Source organism: Alligator mississippiensis, chromosome 1, assembly GCF_030867095.1.
Source record: "Alligator mississippiensis isolate rAllMis1 chromosome 1, rAllMis1, whole genome shotgun sequence".
NCBI lineage: Eukaryota > Metazoa > Chordata > Crocodylia > Alligatoridae > Alligator > Alligator mississippiensis.
The window spans coordinates 194,899,286-194,917,393 of NC_081824.1; the positions used below are offsets into that span (position 1 = coordinate 194,899,286).

The 18,108-nt window shown below is 40.1% G+C and overlaps 1 long non-coding RNA gene across 24 annotated transcripts in view; it reads left to right on the forward strand.

Annotated features, from left to right (window-relative positions):
- LOC106738300 (uncharacterized) overlaps positions 1–18,108 on the forward strand; it is a 372,722-nt gene that overhangs the window by 206,867 nt on the left and 147,747 nt on the right. For 3 of the 24 annotated variants that reach the window (XR_009457417.1, XR_009457403.1, XR_002089086.2), the window contains exon 3: positions 955–1,064. The exons of 19 other annotated variants lie outside the window; for them this stretch is intronic. This is a non-coding gene — a long non-coding RNA (uncharacterized LOC106738300). The remainder of the gene's footprint in view (positions 1–954; positions 1,065–18,108) is intronic. 2 more of the 24 variants (XR_009457407.1, XR_002089085.2) reach the window with 1 other exon arrangement.

Sequence of the window (18,108 nt, forward strand, 5' to 3'; positions counted from 1 at the left end):
TTCTGCTGATGCCATCATTTGGAGTCCTAGGACTGTAGAAATCATCTTGACTTGCTGAGTTAGATAAAGGGTTCTTCAGCAAGATTTTGATTTTTACTTATTTGACTAGATCCTTTACAAATGGAATATCTGGGCCATGGCTCAGTGCTTTAAGATATCTCTCTTGGCTGGGAATTCTTGAACTTGAAGAGATGTTCGATCACAAGTAATTTATATTATACAGCACTATAGTCTTTTAAAAGTTATGGCTCAATGCCTCATTCAGAAGAAGCAGGTCAAGACCTTGATGGGCCCAATTCTTATTTGATCACTTAATGTGTTACAGTGATTCACACTGCTGTATTTACAGTGTGATATATGCGTATAGTAGCATCAAAAATAAAATGAAAACAATTGTTTTAATTTTATCTCACCTACTCAAATTTATACATACTTATATGTCAAACCTACAAGCCAGCATTGATGGTCCATTTGTAGAAACAACTTCCTGCTCTTTTGTTATTCCTTAATTATCTTACCTCTTTCATTTTATACAGCTGTCTTCTCCTGTCTTTAAATAATTGCTTGTAGATTAAAATTCTTGGCATGGAGTGGCCTTTCTCTAATCATGTGTCATCATCCTGATTATTTTTACTTCTCAAGGGGACTGAACACTTGTAATCTCTAATTTGTAAACCAGTCTGATTAAAGCTATCTTACTTATAGGTTTTAAAATGAGAACACATTTGGTATGTTTCCTTTATTTAAATAAAAAAATCCAGTAAGTTATCCTTTTTATTGGGACAGTTCATGAGAGGAAAGCCAGCCATGGCAGCACTCAGAATGCAGTAGTACCAGCATCTTTTTTTCAAAAGCACAGGTACTTGTTATTAAGGTTCAAAGTGCTCTGATATATCCTTGCATCTTGGTTCTGGACCCAATGTTAATCCTTCTTCCTCGGAACCCTTTTCATAGATGCATCCTGCAAAGTGGCCATCATTTGAAAACCTGCATGTCTAAAGGCAATGGGAACTGCAGATTCCTCAATACCTCTGAAAATTAGGTTTTTTGTGTAAGTGCTTCACGTAAGTTTAAAAGCTTAATTTTAAATGCACATTTTTACAAATTGTCCAATACTTGTACATAGTTAAATGACAGTACATCCAAGCAGGGTTCAAAATATGGTGGGGTTCAGGGGGGCTGAGTCCCGTCCCCCCCCCATAAGAGATGAGAGGTCCTGGCCTGCCCCATGCCTTTCTAACCAGCTTAGATGGTGGTGGCTCCTTCCAGGTGCCACCACAACAGACCCCCACAAGAGCTGGTGTATAATTTGAACCCTGCATCTAAAATCCATTTAGATAAGAATAACCTCTTGATAAAATGCATTAAAGCTAGTCTTCTATTAAAGCCAACAGTTTTCCTTTACTGGTTCTCTATATAGTACAATTTCCATTGGTTGCTACCAAAATGTTCTCTATTAACAATCTGATTACTAAAAACCAAGTTTAGAACTTGGGTATTGGCATGCAATATTCTCACCTATATAAGAAATACATAGTTGGTAGTATCCCTTGTAGCAGGTATGTCAAGTCAAACAAGCCACATAAGATAGTGCTTAAACAGTACAATGTTAGCTGTGAAAGAGTTAACAAAATAAGATCATTAAAACGTAATTTCTGAACAGAAGTAGCTGTTGGAACTGGTCAGAAAAGTTTGGATGGAATATTTTCCATCTAAAAATACTGTTTTGTTGAAATGTGAACATTTCATAGAAATATATTGACTTAGTTAGAGTTTAATTAAAATAAACTGGGGATGGAGTGTTTCAGTTTTCCTTCCTGAAACAACTTTTTTTCAGTTTTTTTAATTTTATATAAGATAACATTTTTAAAAGTTTGAATTGGAATGAAATGTTTCAGTGTTAACAAAACATACAGTTTGATTAATCCCAAATAATTTTTCCTGAAGTTTATTTCACAGGAAACTTTGAAAAATTCATTTGGTTTTGCTCCATTTTCAGAACAGGAAATGTTTTAGAATAGCAGATTTTCTTGTGAAAGAAAATCTAGTTCCTGCATCTTTAATAATTGGTCATTTATGGCATTAGAGATTTTTTTTCTAATTACACTGTTTTGATAGTAAGTTCTTTTTGTCATAAAGCCTTCGTTAGGTTGAATTGTGTTTGCTTGTTATTAAAATCATATTTGGCATTGTCTTCTTTAAATGCTTCAAAACTGTAAAGCAAAATTACATATAAAAACCTTATATTAATTTTTTTTTGTAGTGAAGCCAAGAGTCCTTGTATGTGAAAGTGAACTGTATAGTTTTTGGCTTTCTTCCAATGGTAATACATGACTTTAGACTGTATGTTATATACAGTAAGAAATAGATGTTTTAGTACAAGCGCTTAATTTACTAAATCAACCATTAATAAAACAGCAGCATTCCATCACTACTTTTGAACATTTACAGTAAAAGAAAAAAACAAATATTATTCAAATAAAGGAAGAAATAGAAATATCTTTTTGTACCTTTGGTAATTATAAGGGAAAGTGCTGAAATAGGCACTGTCTTTTAACTAATGATTTGAAATTAGTCTTCTAATAGTAAACTGCAAAAAATCTCCAGAGACATTTTCTATATTAAATGCAACTTATTCTGAGCTAGGATCATCTGTTGAAATTAAAAAATTTACACTGTGGATTTTAGACCAGATTATGATGGTACAAATGTATAGTTATAATTAATTGGCTAAATTCAATCTTGTTAGGTATGTGCAGCCAACTTCCTTTGAGTTCTTGTGAAATAAGACATTTCCATATATAAACTTTTGTCTTCTAATTGTAACTGATTTTGATAACATCCACAATTAGAGATCATATATCTAAGCAAAAGATAACCAGCAGCTGACAAAGTCTGCAAAAAAAAGTAAATGCATGTCATGGAGCCAAAGAGCATTCAAGAACACATCTTGAAAAACTGTTTGCAAAGGTTCTTGAAAATGTTGCTGCACAAACAAAAATATGTCTGAGCAAACATATTTACATGTGCAAATGCATGATTTAAAGTGCAGTTCCCCATTTTTTACATGCAAATATAATTTTTCAGGCACAATTGGCATCATGTGTATTCCAAATATATTTATGCATAATTTTAAAAATGGATAATCAGAATATTTAATACTGAACAATCAGTTCTTGCTAAACAGCTTTAAATGAGAATTGTTGTCTTCTTCAGCCAGTGTTAGCATGACATTTCTACCCCACTCCCTGTCTCCTCTCACCAACTCATCAGTTGGTCAAAAGTGGAATGCCTTGAAATGCCACTCCCATGCTTAACTTCCCTAAGGAAAAGACCTTTGTTGGACTTGGATCATAAAAGTCTAGAGCCAATAGTGGTCTGGAATTTTAGGCCATTTTTTCTGACAAATGTTCATGTTTGCTGTTTATTTTTATTTTTCACAAACATAATTCTATCTTATTGAAATTTTTGGGAAAAATGTATTGTTTGTTCTGTAAAGTTATTGCTTGTTGGATAATATCAGCTGGTACTAGACATGTATTGAGCAAGTTTCTTTCCATATGTGGCTGTGTAGACTCAGATTTTGTGTTTGGCCTGACTTTTCTGTCTTTAATCAAGATTGTAAATTGTGCAAAGCTCTACAATGGTTTTATGATGTGGCTGAGCATTTTAATGCCCTTAAAATTACTAAACCTCACTCAGATTCAAAATGCACCAAGGGTAGTAGAGGAAAAAGACAAAATAAAAACCATTTGGAATATGCAACGTTCAAACTAGCCCTCTTTGTTTTGCCAGGGTAACCAACATGCAGCATGCATGCCACAAGTGGCACAGGCAGCCCCTATGTGTGGCACATGGCAGAAGAGGAGGGGACAGGCAGATGAGGAAGGAAGCAGAAAACAGAGCAGCAGACCAGGCAGGGGAGATAAGGGAATAAGTGTCAGGTATGGGGCTACTTTGTGGCACACCTGCCAAAAAGGTTTCTTCCATTTTTGTAGAGAATGGCCATGAATCTGTGCTAAGGCCTAATTATCATGTTATGCAAAAGTACCTTAGCAATACTCTGGCAAGATAAAAAGGGAGACTTGAGTATGATAATGCATTATATTTATATCAGCTTTAAGTTCTTTTTACATTGTTAGAACCCTGTAAAGGTAATATCTCATTGTAAATCAGAATTAGGTCATCAAGTGTTTTACCTAATCTCTTAGGCTGCCTGTACATGTGCTTGGAGGTTGGGGGAAGGGCATTTTAATTAAGGCAGTTCCTGGGCAGCCACTCTAATTAAAACACCACAGTGTCATGTGTATTAAGCCCCCATGTATTTACAAATGGCTGCATGATGTTTTATCTAAACCTCATTTAACTAGATTTAGTTAAAGCGTTCCACAGCCATTTCTAAGTGTGCAGGGCTTAATACATGTGACACTGTGGTGAGACTGCAGCATTCTAATTAGAATGCTGACGTGTTCTAATTAAAATGCCAATGAGCACATGTACATTCAACTTTAGGGCCCACTCCTGTTGCCATTGAATTAATGGAAGATTTCTTAGCAGAAGCACAATGAAGACAGATAATGTGTCTTATATCCATCTAGGCCCTTGATCATCTATTTACATAGCTAATCCCGCTAAATATTTTTCCTCATGCCTAGCCTCACTTTTAATTTGTAGGCTATTATGTTTTAGTTAATTGGATACTAATGTGCATTAGCATACGTATTAGCTGAAGCTATTGTGTTTGATGTATAAAGTATGACTATATCAATTGTGCTCTCTTTGTTTCTCCTGTATGCGGTACCTTGGGTACCAGTTTTGGGTACATCTACACAACACAATTATAGAAATACTGAAGCTTGCTCTATATGAGCTACTTTGGGTACTAGAAATAGTCTAACCATGGTAGTATACTGCTCTGCACAGACTAATTTACCTAACTGCTTCTTAGTCTTTTATCATACCTTACCTCAAATCTATTTCAAGAATAACTTCTTTCTAAATAGCTGTTCTCCATTTTCTCTCTTTTTTGCATTGTTTAGCATCTTATTTTAAAAAACCAAATGTCCGAAACCCCTCATTAAAACAATGACACACAATTCTCTGAAGGCAAAACTGATTTTACTTCCTCTAAACTGGGATTGAGAGTTTTCATTCTCTTTCTGTTCACTAGTGGTGATATGATTCCCAGTGAAAAAGAAGCAACATTTTTTTTTCTAAATAGTTTCTTTATATTTTCGATGTAGGCGTCATTAGTTGTGAAGCCATCACATGTAGGCTTCCCAGAAATAATAACACTTTTGAAACATATCAGGTTCCTACAGTTACAACGTAGATTTCCAAGAAGGTCATTTTTGCATGACAGTTAGGTGCAAGCTTTCCTCTCTCCAGTCCTCATTGGGCACATCTACACATGCTATTAATTCGTAGGCTTAATGTGCAATAAAAATACTGTGCAGTAAGCATACAGGGGAACACATCTGCATGTGCTCCCTCTTGGAAACAGATTTGCTCCCACCCTGCTCTGCCCCACTGCACCAGCCAGGGGGTGCTTCCCCTCTCCTCTCCCCCGATAGCCTGGGGGCTGGCAAGGGGAATGGGGTGGTCCCAGTGAGCATGGGCCCTAAGCACTGTCTCTTGGCCCTGTGTACTTTGGGACCTGATGTGCACAAGGCCAGGAGAGAGCAGCCCCTGCCCCCCATGGACATAGAATCATAGAAGTAGGGTCGGAAGGGACCTCGTAGATCTTCAAGTCCGACCCCCTGCCCTGGGCAGGAGAGAAACTGGGCTCAAATGACCCCAGCCAGGTAGGCATCAAGCTGCTTTTTAAAGACCCCCAGGGTAGGAGCCAGCACCACTTCCCTTGGAAGTTGGTTCCAGATCCTAGCCACCCTAACTGTGAAGTAGTTCCTACGGATGTCTAGTCTAAACCTACTCTCCAGCAACTTGTGGCCGTTATTCCTTGTTATCCCGGGGGGCGCTAGGGGAAACAAGGTCTACCCCAAACCCTTCTGGTCCCCCCTAGTGAGTTTATAGACGGTCACCAGGTCCCCCCTCAGCCTTCTCTTGTGAAGGCTGAACAAGTTCAGGTCCCGTAGCCTCTCATTGTAGGGTCTGCCCTGCTGTCCCTGGATAATGCGGGTGGCCCTCCTCTGGACCCTCTCAATGTTGTCCACATCCCTCTTGAAGTGGGGTGCCCAGAACCGGACACAGTACTCCAGCTGTGGCCTGACCAGTGTTGCATAGAGGGGGAGGATCACCTCCTTGGCCCTACTTGAGATGCACCTGATAGGGTCCGGTTAGCCCTGCCGATCATGACCTCGCATTGTCAGCCCATGTTCATCTTGGAGTCAATAATGACTCCAAGATCCCTTTCTGCCTCCGTGCTCTCAAGGAGGGAGTTTCCCATCTTATAAGTGTGCTGCCGGTTACTACTGCCCAAGTGCAGCACCCTGCACTTGTCAGTATTGAAACGCATCCTGTTTTTGTTAGCCCACCCCTGCAACCTATCCAGGTCTTGCCCGGGTCCTCCCTCCTCCCTTTTTTAAAGATGGGGACCACATTGGCTATCTTCCAATCATCTGGCACCTGGCCCGAGCACCACGAGCGCTCGTAAAGTCATGCCAAGGCAACATCTAGACGCATAGCTGCTAGCAAGCCAGGCAGGGGTTTGCTGGGATCTCTTCTGGGTACGGGGCAGCTGTGGGTGAGCCTCCTGCTGGGCATGGAGGCAGAGGACTTGTTGGCAACTGTTCTGCTTGGTACAGAGCTGGCTGTTATGGAGGGGGGATCCTGCCCTTGCTGTCTTCTAGAGCAGCCAGCTCTGTGCCCTATGGAACTGGCTGCTTGTCCCCTAAAGCAGTCAGCTCCATGCAGCAGCAAATCCAGCTGGCTTCTTTGGGGAACAAGTGAGGGCTAGGAATCCAGCCTTTGCTTGCCTCCTAGAGCAGCCAGCTTGCTGTGTAGAGCTGGCTGCTCTAGGGGACAAGTAAGGGCTGGATTCCCAATCCCTGCTCACTCCCCAGAGCAACCAGCTCCATGCAAGGAGCAGAAGCAGCGGGCAGAGAGCTTCCCAATCCTGGGCCTGATCAGCTCCCAGCTCCAGGGGGGAGCAGGGGAGCTGAGTATGCCAGGACCAGGGACAGAGAGCTCCCTGTCCCCTGTGGCCCCCCTGTTGGTTAGGTTGACTGGAAGCAAATTTGCTCCCATCCACCGGCTACATGTATTTTACTGCATATAAGTTTACTACCTCTATTTATAGGTAATAGCTAACTGCTCAGTATACTGATTAACTGCACAATAATGTGAACACGTGTAGACAGTGATGTGTTACTGCGCAGTAGACTAATCTACTGCTCAGTAAAGCATATCATGTCACATACATTGACATCAAGGAGAGAGAGAATCCTACGCTTTTGTGTTGAGCAGTAACAGCCCACCAATCAGGTGCTCAATAGTACTGACAGTCTCAGGAACCGAGTAATTCAAAATTGATGGAGGGACAGACAAAAGTAGTAATAAAGGGCAGTAAGGAAAAAAATACTGAAAAAAAGAAGATTGGAATTTCTAACCAAACTCAAAATAAGCATATCAAAATGATTCCAAGGCAGTTCAAAGGGCTAATTTTGGGTTTCCTTGAGTATTCAGAATATATTTTAAAACTATGATATAGTAACAGGATAATATATGTTATTAAGTTCAGTAGGGAATTTTATGAGCCACTTATTTGTCTTGATCAGCTGGACAAACCTTTTCCAACTAAAAATTAAGTATAAAACCGGTTGATTATAGGCCTCCATCGAGTTATATGTATACACACACACATATGCATGTATACACATATATATGTGCATGTGTGAACATGTATATATATAAGGTATACGACGCACACATCTGCTTTATGCAGTATATCATTTGTATACTATATTAGATTATTATGTATGAAATACATATATATATGATACTTCTAGGACAGAAGCATGTGTTTTTACTGATTGTCAGCTACAAAGGTAAGTTCCAATTCATAGCCACCATTTTTCAGTTCTTCCAAATTCAAATTTTCATTTCATGGCAGCTGGACTAAGGTGGCACACAGCACTCTTGGATAAAGGCAAACTCATCTTTCAAGGAACTGCGCTTTGCTTTTAAAGGCTTTCCTTCATATATCTGGAAAAAAGAACACACTAATAGCTACAAATGTGTCTGAGGGCATTCATCTTAATTCAAACAGGGTTTTCTGTTCTCTCATGTTCATTGCCCTTGTTAGTAACACATTTTGGGAGAATGGCAGTTGTTTGTGGGGTCATTCATTCCCGCATGGAGGGTCAGTAAAAGCTGTGGACTTGTAGTATACATGCTTCATTTTGGCCTCTTCTAGCTGCATGAATTTAACCTGCTATAAATACCTATACTTGCATATAAAGCTCATTAGTTTTTTTCTCTGTTATCTTATGTTCACTATTCGTTCTCCATTATTCATCACCTGTTCATTCAAAAAGAACGAAATACTTTCTCACCTATACAGAAAAAAGACAAGAATATATATTAATTCCAGCCCAATTCTTCAAAGTGAATGCTGCACTAGTCTTCGTAAGCATAGGGCAAAGTTACGACTACCCAGAAGAAACAGTGCTTGGGAGGCATTCAGAAGCCAAGTGGCTGAGTGGCAGCATCATCCAATTGCATAAATGAGCATTGATTACTGCAGCTAAATTGCAGAGTTTGCTGCACACTATATGCTAAGTGCTAGTGCCATGTAACTTTACTGAATTACTGCTATACCACAGTAAATCTGTCAGTGGGGAATAGCCATTGGATGACTCAGCTGTAAAAGATATGAAAGAGAACTATGAAAACATCACGCTATAATTTACAGTTTGATAAGGTTCCTTTACTATACTGAAGCCGTGCACATATGGTTCTTAGTGTAAATGAGAATGAGCCCAACCATGTTTACTCATTAGATAAAATATTTTTTCAGTCTTGTATGCCATTGTCACGTACCCAAAATGTGTGTTAAAGCCTACCATTTGGATTTGGTAGCATTTTACAATTACTTTACACAACAGTGGAGAATCAGGCCCATAGTTAGGAAAAGACCTTCTTATTCCCCATACTAATTTGTTTTTGTAGCACACTCATCAGGTTTTTTTAAAGCTTAGTGTGATGGCAAAGATATAAAAAGCTTCATGTGTTTAGCTTTGTCTCATAAAGATGTGATCTGTAGTTAGTTCTGATCACTTTCCCATTGGATTTAACATGAAGTCTTTCTTGTCATGTTCTTCTTCCAAAAGTGGCCCTACCTACACGCACATTGTAGGATAACATCTATAGTCATTAATGCCAAAAGACTGTTCCATCATGTCAAAGAAAGCAATCATCTGACAGAAAGCAATATTCCACTTAACCAAAATAAAAACAGAACCCTGTGATTTCCTCGAAGTCTGTATCTTTTCCTATAATAAATGTAGTCATGTTGGCAGCCATTCTATTTTTCCTCTGATTTGTGGCATTATTTATCACAAAGATTGCAAGACAAATTGCCTAAGCAGTTGAGGATATTGGGCCAAATTCTGTCATCTCAGTGGAGTTACACTTGGGATAAATGAGCCTATTATGTGTAACGGCAATCTGTAATAATGCCTGAAGAAGCTTAGAAGACTGGAGAAACGTCCCCAAATTACGTGCTCTGAACAGAGGTTTGGAAGAAAGCCCTGATAGGGAAAAGAGCTGACATTTGTGCCAGGCTTCAGGAGAAACATTAAGAGAGGGTTGTGCAAAATCCCTCCGCTAGAATATGAAGACGTGAGATATCAACCTCATCACCTAAATTAGGTACATATTCTGTCAAAGGATAATGGTAATATTTTTCATTCAATGCTATTTCACTTACCATTTTTGGAAGATGGTTCAACTGATCAATAAGTGTTTCTATTCATTGTCAGGTAGTATATCAGGGCAAATGGTCTCACTTAAGGTACCCAAGTGGTGTCTGCAAGCAATACATTTATATCGATAAAATCACATTTAGTCTGATAGAAACACTTGCTATGCAAGTGTTCACAATACTTAAAATGGCACACATGGTGGAAATTTAAACCTTGTTTGACAAGGGCTAAGTTTAGTTTGATAGGGGTTAAACTGGTTTAATGAATGCTTTTACAGTTCTGTTATCAATACAAGTTTACCCACTGACCTCTGGCATGCCAGCATGCATGATTCCCACCTTTCCTTACCTGCAGGGAGACGCTGTGGCACTTGAGTTGCACTCCACTGCTCCAGCCAGATTAGAGCAAACCCTACCCCTGGCTATCTTGGGGCCAAGAAAGCCCTGCCTTGTGCTCCAAGCTTCAGGGTAACAGGGGGCAACTGTGTTACCAGGGAATAAGGTTGTCACCTTAAGGGATAGGGTTGTCACCACCCTGCACACCTATACCACCACCAAGGAGGAGTTGCAGCTGGTGACAGAAGGCTCCCAGCAGCGGGGAGTGCTGGAGGGCTCTGGGGGGGATAAGGAAACCAGGAGGCATGGTGAATCCTCTGGACTTAGATCTTGGCTCCCTCAATCTCTTCTTGTGCAGACAGGCACTGAGCCCCATCTCCCCCAGCAGGGGGGGGCTCCTTTTCCACCCCTACTACCACAATTCCCAACACCGTGAGAAGCAGCACAGGGAAGTTGCACTGCCGCTGCTGGCTGCAGCTGATGGAAAGGAGCCCTCCCCCCACCCACACTGCTTGCTAGCTAGAGTCTTTTGTGGGGGGGGGGGGGAGTGGGGGGCTGGGCCAGGTCCTCATAATGTGGGGGCTCCATCCCTCTGGCCCTAGTTCCCAGTGCAGGGAAACACCAGGTCGGGCTGCCCCTCCTGCTGCTACTGGCTGCCACTGTCAAGAGGCTTGTGTTGGGGTAAAGGAGCCCAGTCCCCCAAAGACCTCAGATAGCAAGCTGTAGGTGGGCCCTCATGGTAGAAGGGTTCACTTTCCTGCACCCCAGCTTCTTGACAGCAGCAGCCAACAGCTGCAGCAGAGCTGCTGAGCCCTGCATTTTGCTGCATCGGGAACTGGGGCAGAGAGGAAGGGAGACTTCATGCTACATGAACCCAGCCCAACCCTGCCCTGAGCCAGCAAGCTGTGGGGTGGCCTTCACATCAGAGAGGCTTCCTCCCCCTCCCTGCCCCCCAGTCCTGTGGTTCCCGGCATGGTGAAAGCTGGAGTAGGTTGCTTGGCCAAAAGCTGCAGAGCAGGGCTGCTCTGGCTTTTCTCCATGCCAGGAACTGCAGGGCCGGAGAAGGGGAAGGGAATCAGCTGATGGAGAGAGGGTGGGAATGGAGCCCCCTGCCATGTGGGCCCAGGCCAGACCCCATGCAGGTCCCAAGCCAGCAAGCTGTGGGGGCCCTTGCAGCCGGTGGGGAGGGGCTCCCTTCCTACCCTCTCCCCCTTCAGCTGCTGCTGACCGTCACTAGCTGTAGGGATGTGGGGTGTTCCCTGGAAGCAGGCCCACTCTGGCAGTGGCTATTCCTGCAGTACCTACCCAGCCGGGCTACAGCACACTGCAGGGCTGGAGTGGCTCTGGGGACAGAACCTCCACTTCTCTGAACCCTCCCCAGCCAGGCTGTGCAAGGGGCTGGGATCAGAGGCTGTCAGTGACAGCTGAAGGGGTGGGGCCACCCTGGCTGCTCAGGCAGAGGAAATGAGCTCTACCTGAGCCTAGAGAAGCCCTGCATAATGCCACCAGGGATGGTGGTGATTGTGCTCTAAATTAACCCTTGATAGGATCTGGCACAGATGTTCAAACTAATGTACTTATGCAGAAAGTGCTTTAGGTTAGCACAAATCCATCCAGGGTTAACTTAGAGTGAGATCTGCCATTTTTAAAGTGCCTTGTGTGCCATGAACATCTGTTCTGTTATGGCTGTAAAGCATTAAGTGCATGAAGTGTAACATCTGTACCTAGCCAATGATGTCACACTGTTCCTAATGAATCTGCAATGTGATATCCCAAAATTCATCAGTGGGATGACATTTGCATTAAGTGATATTTCTGTTGGGTAAAAGGAAACTTCTTCATAGTCCAGTAGTATGAAGTTGTTAGGTTATTATATTGTATATGTTCTGTAGCTTTGCATTTAACTTTGCTCATCAAAATCTGCTTGGCATCCAGTCTTTCCATTCTGTTATGGCAGTAAGTATTTACTACAATTTGCTAAGCCATGGGCATTTAATGCTAAATGATCCCAGCTCTTCCATACGACTAACTTAAAGTCTGGGAGACTGGTTTCTAGAACTAGACCACATACGACAGTAAGTGAAATACATTTTTTCATTTTGGAAGCTGGAAGCACAGGGGGATAAAAGGGTGATTTATTTTTTATGTGTATAGTATAAATGTAGAACAGATAACACTCCAAAAAAAAGTATCAAGAAATCTGAAGATATCCTGTGACAGAAAAGTCTCCCTATGAGCAAACCAGGCCCCTCATAGTGGAACTAACTGGCCCTTCCCAATAACTTCTTGTTGATTATTATACTAATATATTTTTTCTATACAACACTGCTTGTTGAAAACTTAAAAAGCATGTACTTCATATGTTATTAACACATTTTATCTCCCTGGATGCTTCTATGGCCCTAATCATTGCAAATACATACCTTCTAAATATGTACTTAGCTAGATTGCTGTCTGCTTGTTTCATGTAAACAAACTCAAAGGACCATTTCTTTTTCTTTTTACTATAAATGAGAGTAAAGCTTTAAAATTATGTTAATTGCACAAATGAATGCTCCTAGGGAGGTAGGATTGTGTTTTGGTTTTCATTTCTCTTTAAGGGGAAAAACAGTCTAGTTGAAAATTGTATAATTGTGTTTCTTTTACCTAAGGCAAGGTCTGCCAGTGAACCATCATCAAAGGTATGCATTTAAGCAGGAAACCAGCATTTCTGGCTGGAAAGAAAGGCAGCATTATCTCTAGTTTGTTTATTTTAAGCTGCCCCAGCAAAGTTTTAGCACGAACATGAGAGTTTGTCTGCACATAGCTCAGGGCAGGGGGAGAGGGATATAGAGAGTGCAAGCTCAGAAAAGGGGAAAAGATGAAGCCCATATGTTATGTATGATATAAGTCCTCATGCCTGGCTTAGAAGGTTTTGGTATACATCACTAAGCAAAGCTATGAGATGGTATCTCAATGCCAATATATCAGAATACTTTTCCTGGAAGAAAATTGACCCATCTTTTGAGAATGCCAAGTCATTTATCACAACAGAAGACCTCAGACTATTTATTGAAAGAAACAGCACATGGTATAGTGGAATACATTTAACACCCCTGAACTTTAGGCAAGAGAAGAGTAATGCTGTTCCAGTACTTTCCTCTGGACTTTGAGGGAATTTCCAGTGAATTAAAACTGACCAGCTAATTAACTGTGTGCAGAAGAGGATGACAAGAGGGAGACCAAGAGAGAGAAATTGAGAATAGATGGATAATATATTCCCAACTTAAATAGTTCCACTTATGTTTGGGAGAGCTCGTCATGTCACTGTCTTCCTAAGTATCACAAACAGCAGGTTAAATCTTGTTGTTACTGAAGCCATCTGGAAAATAAATTTTTTGTCCAGGAAATTGCTGTTTTGCTCGGCATGATGTTACAAGTTAAGCTTTTAAAGCAAACACCGAGGAGGCTTGAAAAATTATCTGGCCATGCACATTTGAAATCTACTTGTAGGCACTTTCACAGGAGAAGTAAAGCATAATAGATACACTGGAAAATATCCCTGGGACACTCTCAAATTGTTTACTTTGGTATTGTTAGTGTAGGGTAGATGTCTGCCCATGTACCATTGGCCAGATCCAGATTTCACTGAAGTCGGTAGAAAGGGTTCCACTGTCCTCAGAAAGCTTGGGATCAAGTGCCCATGGAAAGTGTTAAGTGAATTGGGTTGTAAGTAAGAATGGTCAACAGAATCTATTTTGTCAGATTTATATATTCCTCTAGAGAAACAGGTAGTAGAATAGGCCTGGAGACTTTACAGTCTGATATCTGTTTAGGGCAAAATGGGAGATGAGGGGATGTTTTCTGAATCCAAAATTTTAATTGCGTGTTTCCTAGAAGCGGGACAACTTAGCTTTACTTTCCAACATGAATCTGTTTGCATAAGACAGGCTTCCTTTTGCTTTGATTTTTTTTGTTATATTTCCTTTGACAAACAATGGTTTAAATTAAGGGAAAAGGAGTATAACTAGGATTAATAGGATGAAATTAAGAAAGGGAAACCTTGTGTGGAATTTCAGGGAAACATCTTGACAGCAAGATCTATTAGCTGACTGAATCATCTCTCAAAGGAAGTGGAAAAAGTTACACTTTACAACTAGACTGGATTGAGGATAAGAACATATAGAATAGTCTTGCATAGGCAAGAAAGGCCTTTTCTAGTAGACTTCTCTGACTCTGATTTCTAGAAATCAAAAAGCTGTAGTGGTTTAGCAGACACCAAAAATATCCCCAGATTCTTCAAATCCTTCTCGTTTGCCCAGGTGCTATGTTGTGGTTTATATATAGGTGAGGTCCCAGAAGACTTTCCTGCCCAAGTGGAGGGTGGCTGGGCCCAATGATCTGTAAGGTCCCTTCCAGCCCCTAACAACTATGAAACCATGAAGACCAGATTCTGCTGAACAGGTACAGTTTATATTGGACATTAATTATAACCTCTATAGATTCTAGGTCAAATGTCAGGCTGGTAATAAATATTCCTTGGGGTGACAAGTAAAACAGCAAAAACAAATTGAAACATAAATCCCTATTACTTTGAAAATGGACCTAATGTGGCCACAACATACATGAACGGCAGTCCTTACCTATGCATCACATTCATGGCTAATAATAAGTAACATCTCCTTGAACCTGTGCTCAATCTTGAACTGAAGTAAGCCAAATCATGATACACCAACATAATGTGGTTTAGGCAAGATAAAAATTTGATTAAGAGCATGTATTGCATAAACAAGTTATGAATGCTGAAGTAAATGAATTGAAACTATATGTAATCTAAATGTAACATGCCTGCATTGATCTGGCACTCACAAAAATCCACTGTAATTTTACAGACAACTATACTTTAGTTCTAGTTTTCCACTTCTTCTCATGTATTTGCTTGAAGTTTGCATTGGCCAGCTTATTTATTTTGTTTGGTTAACAGACCTCTCTGTGTGCATTTGATCTCATTAAAAGGGTGAATGCATGCAATAAATCCTATTAAATATGGTGTAGCTAAGTACATTCCATACTTCAAGAAACCTCTCATAACATTATGCTATTAAAATATTATTTTCATTAACATGAAAAATGCACCTTGAAAAACCTATCTTTTTCCTCCTGACTGACTTGAAATCATTAAGGTGCTCTTTGAAGATCCCCACAATATGTTTTATTATTAATCAACAGGCCTCGCCTAATCATTTTTAAATGCCTTTGCCAGAAATAAGCACAACAGGAATATGTTTAGCACTCAGGAAACGTTTTAGAGGATTAAAAATCACAGTGTAAAGAGGAAAATGAAACCCTAAACCCTTCCCTGCACTCAGACAAGCAGACAGACACATCATGTGTAGCTGAATCAGACTTTAGGAACTGCTTTGCAAAAACTATGAAAATGTCTGGCAAGAAAAAATGTACCCTCAGCTGGAAGAAAATGATTCAGTGGTCACATGATGTCCCATGGCCAGAGCCTTAAAACAAACTTTCAGAAACTCATTCAGCATATGTTGATGAACACACAGATGAAAGCATGTATTGTACAGATGGGAATTCCAGTGTCTTGCTCAGAGACTTTAGAACTTATGAAAGAGAACATTTACAGTGTACTTTTAGGAAAACCACCAAAAAAGAGCCTTTATCAGACCAGTAAAGTAGTTAAGAAAGCCTTGTTTTCTTGAACATACACACACATATGGTATTTAAGCTTAACTCATCTGACCCTTGGTGCATTCTTCATCACTAAAAGAGAAAAACAAAACAGAGAAATGGAAAAGGCTGCTGCTGAAAGAAAAGCTCTATTTTATTCAGGCTTATGCATGACAAAGAAAAGAATGATCAGTCTTTTTCTGGGTTTGAACTCCACTGGGAATACTTGACTGATTTTTACAGACTATGAACTCACAGGGGGATAGTCAAGGCATGAAGAAAAATCATGCGTTTCCCAACTAATTTTTTTTGACAATTTAATTTTCCTTTGGCTCAGTGTAGAGATTAAACAACATGGTGTAATGTCCTAAAAAGTAGGTAGTGGATTTCAAAAGAACCCAAAGGAAATTAGGCACTCATTTGCTGCTGTCAAAGAGATTTAGACACCTCACCCTTTCAATAGAGAAAACTCCAGCCATAGAGCTATATAAATTTGGGTGCTTTTTGTTCACAGGAACACATACAAACTTAATTTGTTATAGTTTCAATGTGTTTGCAATATTCTTAAGTGGCAAGCAAATCTCCAAACCACCTGGTTCTGGCTAAAAAAAAAAAAAAGCTATTTCCTGATAACCCTGAATATAGATCCTAGTTTGCTCAAAGCTCTGCCCAAGTTTGCCAAAACAATTGCAAATCTTGGTGCAAATTTTGAATCTGTAATACAACCCAAAACTGGCAGAGACTTCTGACTTTTCTGCACATTCCTCCAGAAATGCAGTTCAGAATTTTATCAGACATATTTTCAATGGGCTTCAAGCCAGCCTCCAGAGTTTTTCATCAAACTGCATACCTGAATGTAGGCATCAACATTTCTGTGCACAAATTGGTTTGTTAAATGTACATGTCTAGCACAATACAGTTAGGGATTGATTCTGGTTGTTAGCATACAGTTGAATGGTACATTTCAGGTTAAGGGTCCAACTTGAAAGAAACTTAAATTACGTTTTATTAACACAAGCCTCTCTTGAAAAAAAATAAACAGTTAAAATGACTCACTGCTGAGATTCGAATATCCTGATTACCAGCTTCATTAAGAGAAAATGCAACTGTGTATTACAACAAAGAAATTTAATGTTATCACTGAGGTTCTTTCCCTTAGTAAATATTTTACCTGTTCCACATACTTTTGCAAGAACATATGCAGCCACCAATGCTCATTGTGAAGAGATCAATGACTAGTGAATGCAATTTTAAAACAGAGGCTACTCTTTTTTCCCCCAAAATCAGCAATCAGGGTTTTTTTCAGATCAGTTTACTCGATATATATAGGTGGAATTACATCAAAGATGAAGTTGGCATACTATTAACATCATTAATTGAGGCCAAGCTGAAAAATCCCCACTGATTTTAGCTAGAGTGAAAAATGAGAATTTGGCTCGTTGTGCTGCATCTTAGGAAAATGGCATTAGCTTTTATTTGCTGACCTTTCAGCTAGTTGTGTATAATGACAATATGAGTTTTCTTGCCAGAAAAAAATAATTTGTCAGACTTTCCATTTTTATTGTAAATCAGTTTTCCCATAACATCTAGATGAGAAACTGAAATATATTATGGTCGTGGCCTTCACTGGGTGCAGTGATTCTTGTAGAGTTTTGACTTCCATGACATTCACTTTTCTGTAGTATGTACACTCTATAATATCCACTTGGAGCTCACCAACAATATGCTAAGATCCCAAGGGTCAACCTAACACTTCACTCTGAGATGCATATCTTGATCCTCATTTCTCAGACAATCATTTCAAGAAGGAAAACAAATCATGTTCTTCATTTATTGTTCAAATTTACTACTCTTCTCTCTGACACTAATGCCCTGTCAGCAGGTTGGGACTGGCTGAAATGGCTGCGGAAAAATGTCCCATGAGGCTCTGGAGGTTGGCTTTCGACAGTTCTGTCTTTCTCTTTGCATTTGTTTTCAGCATCAGTGATACGGTAATTAATGATGATCAGTAGTTTATGAGATAAACAATTCCATCACAGTGCCAGGAAACCAGTTTACTATGTTGGGGATCAGAGGAAGTATTAATAGTTTTTTTTAAAGGGATTAATAGTTTTTTAATGGTTAGCTATTGTTCAGAAAGTACAGTAGGGAATTCTTGAACAACTTGGCCTTGGTGAGGCCGTAGCTGGAGTACTGCATCCAGTTTTGGGCCCCACAATTCA